This window comes from Sturnira hondurensis, unplaced genomic scaffold, assembly GCF_014824575.4.
Source record: "Sturnira hondurensis isolate 20B ecotype Veracruz unplaced genomic scaffold, ASM1482457v3 Scaffold0021795, whole genome shotgun sequence".
Taxonomy (NCBI): domain Eukaryota; kingdom Metazoa; phylum Chordata; class Mammalia; order Chiroptera; family Phyllostomidae; genus Sturnira; species Sturnira hondurensis.
Window position 1 is genome coordinate 133,699 of NW_028094426.1, and position 7,018 is coordinate 140,716.

Genomic DNA, 7,018 nt, shown 5'->3' on the forward strand with positions numbered 1-7,018 from the left:
TGAATTTTGATGAATTCTTAAGTGCTTTTAGTAAGAATGATCATCAGACCGTTCTAAGCCTATATTTTTGTTTTAGTTAAAGGACTGGCTATGAATAATTGTCTTCTTGGCTAGGTTGGATATGCAGGCAAATTTGCCTAGGAGGTAACTAGAGTTAACCTGTGTAGAATACAGTAGTAGAATTCCTTAAGAATAAGGAACCAAAATCAAGATTTCATATGCCAGCCACTGTCAGCCACTGGTCCTGGAAAAGAGCCATTCTGAACTCCTGATTGTCGTCTGGCCTCTTCCTCCCTCTGAGTCCTCTCATGGTCTTCCTGAGGCTTCTTAACCCTCTCCATTCTTTCTTTGATCTCTCGGTCTCCTCATTTGCACTCATACTTTCTCTGACATTCTGAAATTTCCTGAGCCCTTGGTTGAACTTCTTTCAGCATTGCACTAGCATCTTCATCATAACCAATTCACATGCAAGACAAGATCATGAGCGATGTCTTCTTCCCAATGTCCCAGAAATCTGTGTGTTTTCCCTCACCATTTACAAGGCTGAGATGAATCAGGATCTATTTCAATAGCTCTGTCACAGTCTCAGATGGCAGCATTTATCTTTTGTTATTTAATGAAGACACTGGCTCTCTTGGCACATAGAGTGGCCCAGTGAGAATTCAGCTTGGTAGCATCTGTGAACAAGTCAATGGCTTTCTGTAGTTCACCATCATGCATGGAGGTCCAACCTTTTGGTGTCTCTGGGCCGCACTGGAAGAAGAGTTGTTTTGGTTGAATAGTTGTACATTAAATACACAATACTAATGAAAACTGATGAGCAAAAAACAGGTTTCAGGTAAATTTGTGATTTTGTGTCAGGCCACATTTATAGCCATCCTGGACTGCATGTGACCCACAGGCCATGGGTATGACACCCCTGGTAGGACATCAGTGGCAGACACTTTTCTATCATTTGCCTGATCCATCATCTCCTTGGTTATCTCTACATTTTTATCTCCCATTTCATGAGGGGCATCAGTGTGTGGTTTAGTCACACCTTCATTATCAATTTCTAGCTCACTTTCCTCACTTGATGGTTCCTGTCTTTATGTCTTCCTCTACCTTCTTACTGTTTTTTCTTCCTTATTTTCTTCTGATTTGGTTTTATGAGCAGCAGGTGGTTTTGTATTTTCCATGCTCTCTACCTACTCACTCAGGAAGCATATTTCCTCAGTATGCAGAATGCTCAGATCCCGTTTACACATTTTCTTGAAGGCCACCAGCTTGGTCGCTTTGCTGGGACCCACAGCGAAAGTGATGGTAAGTGGTGGGTGGGGCTGAGACCGCTAACTGTGTGGGACTGTGTGGGGGTGGAAAATCTATTTTAAAAAATTATAGCAATGCTAGGCACATAGCAAGCACCCCATAAATGTTGTTTTTAATGTTAATATTATTTGGGTTCTCCAGCCAGACCTACTGGGGTGATCATTTCTTAAGGTACATAAATGTCTATACCCAAAAACTAACATAACATTGTATGTCAACTTTAATTTAAAAATACATTTTAGAAAACTGAAAAACAAAAATATTGATACAGGAAAAGACACAGGGATTGCTTTAGGCTATGAATATAATCTAATCATAATTCAGGTGAATACTGACTCCGATGTGCATGCACGCACACATGCACACACACCTGGAAGCCAGGAGGAAGTGACCATTGTAACACTGGAGCTGAGAGACTCCAAAGAAGGTCCTTCCTGCTCATAGCAACTGAGCAGTGGGCACTAGTTTGAGAGGTATTATTGGCCAAGGAAAGTGTTGGGACTTGTCCATGAACCAGAATTTCTCTGAATTATGAGAATTTGGAAGAGAATTTTATGAGTATGGTTTAAATGTGTAACAATTCCTGAGTTAACAGCTCCAGTGAGTCATGCTGCGCTGACTGCACCGGGGAGTGGAGGGTGCGACGCCCATTCGCATTCCTGCACATACCCGGCCTCCTCACTCACAGGGGACGGGGCGTTTATAGACATAGCCTCATTCAGGCCTGTGCTCCTGCCTGCAGAGTTACAAACATTGCGCAAATGGCCTTCAACTTGCTTCAGATTATGTGCATTTCACACACTTTTCTAACCTATGTGTGGCTTCAAACTCTTACTTCATCATTATCTCATATTGATCTTGTAGCCAATGAAGATGCTAAGTAGTTTTCATACGGTCACATCTTCTTTCTCCTGGATTTATAAATTAGAGGCTTTAGAAAAGGATTTTGTATTCCTTTGATTATACTCGAGTTTGCTAATTTTTGTCCATCAGTCCTGTCTGTTGAGATCAGACTCTGTCATCTAACAAATTTACTCTCCATTCTGGTTTTGGCTCCTTAGCGCATCTGGTAAACCTGCATTCTATGACTTCACCTAAGACACTGACACAAATATTGAAAAGAATGAGATCAAGTCACTATAGAGATCCCTCCAATGTAATATTAATTTAACTATTAGTTGATTTATGTATATATTCCAATTAGCTGCAGATAGCAGATTATACTATTCATCAATGCAAGATGAATGACTGGGGGACTATGTACAGTCAGGGAGTTCAGGGGACATCTCTTAAACTGAAATCTGATGAGGTGGCTCTGATACTTCACATGCACTATAACTGTTCAAATTCAACAAGGCTATAGTTTTAGGGCTCTACTTCTTCTGAACCATAAACCCACATTTTTAAAGAGCACACGGGAGTGCCTATCAATTATTTATGTGGGTTTCTCATAGCTCTAGCCCTGGGAGATTTTATATTACAATCACAACAAGCATTTCATAGTCAAATATATTCTGGAGATGCTACCCATTGTGAAACTCTTAACATTTTGCATTGCATGTTAACATCATAAAGACTTAGAAAATTCCTCAGTGAAGAGATACTTACTTATCTATGAGATACTTGTTCATGAGACACCACCTAATATTTCAGGGAATTGAAGCTCTGCAGTTGTGGAGTTCTAAGATCCTGTGAAACAATGTCTAACACCCAACATTACGCGAGATAGAACACCATCATGTACAGGAGCCTAAATCGTGTGGGAGGAGCAAGAGAGGTCTGGGAGTGAGTTCCATTTTACCTGCTTTGAGTCTACAGCGGCTCAGTGTTCTACCTCCCTGGCTATGTCAGTCCCTGAAGAAGAGTTTGGGAGACAAGGGACAGTGACCATGGCTCCGAAGGAGAGTAGAGGAACGACATTCAGTCCTGGCCCGGACTGGCATCTTCCTGAGTGGAGGTGTCTAGATAATTCTCCATGATGAAGGACAACAATTAGCTGTGCATTCTAATGTGCATCTCTAAAGTGTGTGACTCATGTAACACGATTCTCATTCTCATGGCTAACTGTCCACTACCCTATAAGGTGTAGCCACGGTGGCATAGTCTGTTCTCTGGAAAGAAATGGAAGAAGATATTATTTCTATTTTGTATTTGTTCCACTCTTTGGAAGTCCTTCGTCTACCAGAGTGTCAGAGGTAAGAAGAAAGAGAAGACTAGGCTGCAGCTTGTTTGTTAGCTGAGTGGGAGGAGAAACCTCTGGGGAGAAGCACGGAGGCAGAGAGAGGCCGCTGCTCTACCTGGGCCCAGACTGACGACTGCACCGTCGTTCCCCTCTCCTTGCGTGCGTTGGGGCTGTGCAATTATAAGAGTGTCAAGACATGTTTTCTGTTGTCTAATTATCCAGGGGTCATGTCAGCCAGCCAAATGACACACTTCTGCCGCCGCCACCCCTGCCCGATAGTTGACCCTGCCTTGGTGAGACCACCTTCCAACTAGCATCAAATCAAATTCCCCTATTTGCTCATCCGTGACTTCTCCCACACACTGGGGAGAAGGAGGCCAAAGGCACTAACTACCAGAGATTATTTTGTAATCCAGTGGGCTACCGCCCTGTAGAGATTCCCGCTGAGATCACAGCGTTCACTTCCTTGTCAGAAATCCGTTGTGATTTTAATCCATGTGTCTCAGAAGTGAGGACTTCAAGGCTTTCCCTGTAGCTCACATATCAGACTGCATGTCACCCACGGGACGCTTTGGCAGCAGCAGGAATCGTGCTTCCCGGCCCCTAAACACACTTTTTAAAAGCCTTCCAATCTCTAAACACACGCATACTCCTACCCATTCTACCTCCTTTGCCTCCTGTTTTTCTTGGCAGGTGTTAGTGTTGGATAAATACTCCTTTCATGGAGGTGCTTGTCTGTCAGGTCCCAGGGAGAGGAAAGAAAATGGTAAGTTAATGAATTCAGGGCTGTGTCTGGCAGAAGGCTTATTCCAGTCCTGGGTGGCACATCTGGCAGCAGGTTATAACACAACGGAGCAGAACAATGAGGTAGAAACGCGGCACTCAGAAACTCGGGGTTAAAACAGAGGCAAATAAATGTCCCACGTGCGAATGTCCCTAAAACCAAGAGCACGTGATGAAAGCAGGAGAAAAAGGACCAGAAAGGCACAACTTCAAAGCAGTCACAACAGCACACTTCAAAAATTACTTACAAAACAGCAATAAAAGCTTTCAAAATGAAATGGGTCCAAAAAGGCACAGCATTTTTAGCATCGGGCCCTACAGTGCTATCTGAGGAAGGCAGCAGGAACAGACTACCAGCAGCAGGGCGCCGGCCCCTCCCTGCCGGAACAGCCCCAGCCAGTCCCTCAGGGTCTCGTTTGCTGTAGGGCCAGAGCCTGGGCTCTAAAGAAAATGCAAAATCATTGGTGGTTATAATTTCAAGTAGACTTGCAGAATTCATTTTTCCAAGAATTCCATGTGTTTGAAAATTATGTCTGTTTTGTTGCTCACAATATCTATTCATTTCACGAGGTGGGGGAGAGGAATAGGGACACACATCTTGTCTGTGCAGAGGCAGAATGTAGTGTACACCACAGAGAGGCACAACCTTATGAAGAAGAATGTGAAGGCTCTTTGGATGTGATATGTTATATTTTAAACAAGAAAAGTTAAAGAGTGAAATTTTGAAATGATGTAAAAACTAAAGGAAGAACTGAAAAGGCTATTAATAGTAGGATATGATCCTCAAAGACTTTTATAAAATGGTAACTACTATCAAGATGACACCAGCAGAAGATGATAAAACTTCAAACGCCAAGACAGTGCTAAGTCAGGGACCTACACAGAACACTTTTCAAAAGAAAACTTTTCCTTTGAAAAGGCAAGCATTCCTTCTGAAGGTGCGAGTGTGTTAAGAGTGAGGCCCCATGAGCTCATGGAAAGCAAACGAATCACTTTGGTGGGAAAGCTTTGGGCCATCAGGTCAGACGATCGTGTCTAAAGATATTGCTGGTTGAAAATGAAAACTTTATTCTCTGTATTTCTACAACGTGGTAGGTTTTGTTTGCCTAAGCCACTAACAAGTTTTTCTTTGCCAAAGACCAAACAATGACAATAACAAAAACTGCAGTTGAACAAACTCAAATCTTCAGTGGGGCAATTAACCTCCAGAAATCCGTGTGCTCATCAGGCACCTTATCATCCCTGAGTTCTGGAGAGGCTGACACTTGTACCTCATTCCTCACCAGGTGTCAGCTACACAGTCACTGCCATAAATATTTGCTTAGCAAACAAATAGTAACAGGATGGAAAACAGATACCAAATAAAAACACTCATCTCCTTTGAAGACGTGAAGGTAAGGCAATTAAAAGCAAAAATTTCCATCAGAAGAAAATTTGGCATTTTGGTCTTGACAGTTAAGTATCTGAGAGGTCTTACGGTGTTACCTGTTGGAAGGACAGAGGATCCCTCTGTACAGGGGACAGAGAATCCCCAGAGGCCAAAGTGGATTGTGTCATGAGTTACCAATCTAGAGACCAAGACTCCCCTAAGGCCAAATTAGACAGGGTTTAGGCTGAACAGGATTGTGGAGGGATGATGGAGTATTCACACAGCCCTGTGCATCGGAGAGACAGAAGGATGGGCACGTGAGAGCTCTTTGTGCAAGGATGTCAGGAATAGGAGAGACCTGACCACCAGGACAAGAGCAGTCTCATTGGGAAACCTGAGTCCAGAGACAGTAAACTCCTGGTGAGGTTAAAAGGAGAATTTTGATAACAGTGGAAAATCCATCACCTTATTTTTCCACAGCTTGGTAAACTCTAATGCAAGGACTGAGCCCAGATACCTGGGGAAGGGACTTATATCAGTAGGATGGCTTGGAGGAGATTGCTATCAAACATTGAGTTCAAGGTAATGCTCTTTATGTACTAATGTAAAAAGATGAGTATAAAGGACTTTTGCTCCTTCTTCAGTAAAGGTGATAGGAGCAGAGTGGAAAAGAGAAGGGTGGGTGACTGCCACAAGATGTGACAAGGACTTGAAGCCACAGTCACCTACATCAAGATCACATTATTCCTTTCTTCAAAAATCCTCTAGTGGATTCCCACTATACTCCAAATAATGCGGAAACTCCTTGCCAAGGTGAACAAAATTCTGTGCCTTGACCCCCTCTTTTCTCATGGACTGTATCTTCTCCACTTTCTCTCCCTCTTTCTGCATCAGTCATCATGACTTTCTTGCTCTTTTTCAAGCAAGCCAAACCCACTACGGCCTCTGGGTCTCCGCGCTGGCTTTTGCTTCCCTCTGGCCTGCTCTCTCCTTAGATATTCACCTTGCTTCCTCTCCGAGTTCATGCCAATACCTGCTTAAATGTCACCTTCTGGGAAAGGCCTTTCCTGAGTTCTAAAGCAGTTGGGAAGAGTTAAAGTTGGATTGGGGTTCCCCTATTCCAAAGGTTGACACTGAATCGGAATCATGCTCACTGGTGAAAAATATCCTGCTAAGGTGCTTAGACTAGTGTGGTCCAGGAAACGGCGTCCTCACAGACATGCTGCTTCAGAGTCAGGCGGTACTACCATTTTTATACGGCCCTATTCAACCACATGATTTGAAGTTTCCCTGAACTACTGTGCTCCTGTGTAGAATTGAATGCTGGAAGGTTCTCTACCAAAACTCTTCACATTTAGAAGTAGTACATCAAACAT

At 43.2% G+C, this 7,018-nt stretch overlaps 1 pseudogene; it reads right to left on the minus strand.

The window, feature by feature from the left end:
• Positions 1-206: 206 nt before the first annotated feature.
• Positions 207-1,283, minus strand: LOC118978391 (hsc70-interacting protein-like; annotated as a pseudogene).
• Positions 1,284-7,018: the final 5,735 nt, after the last annotated feature.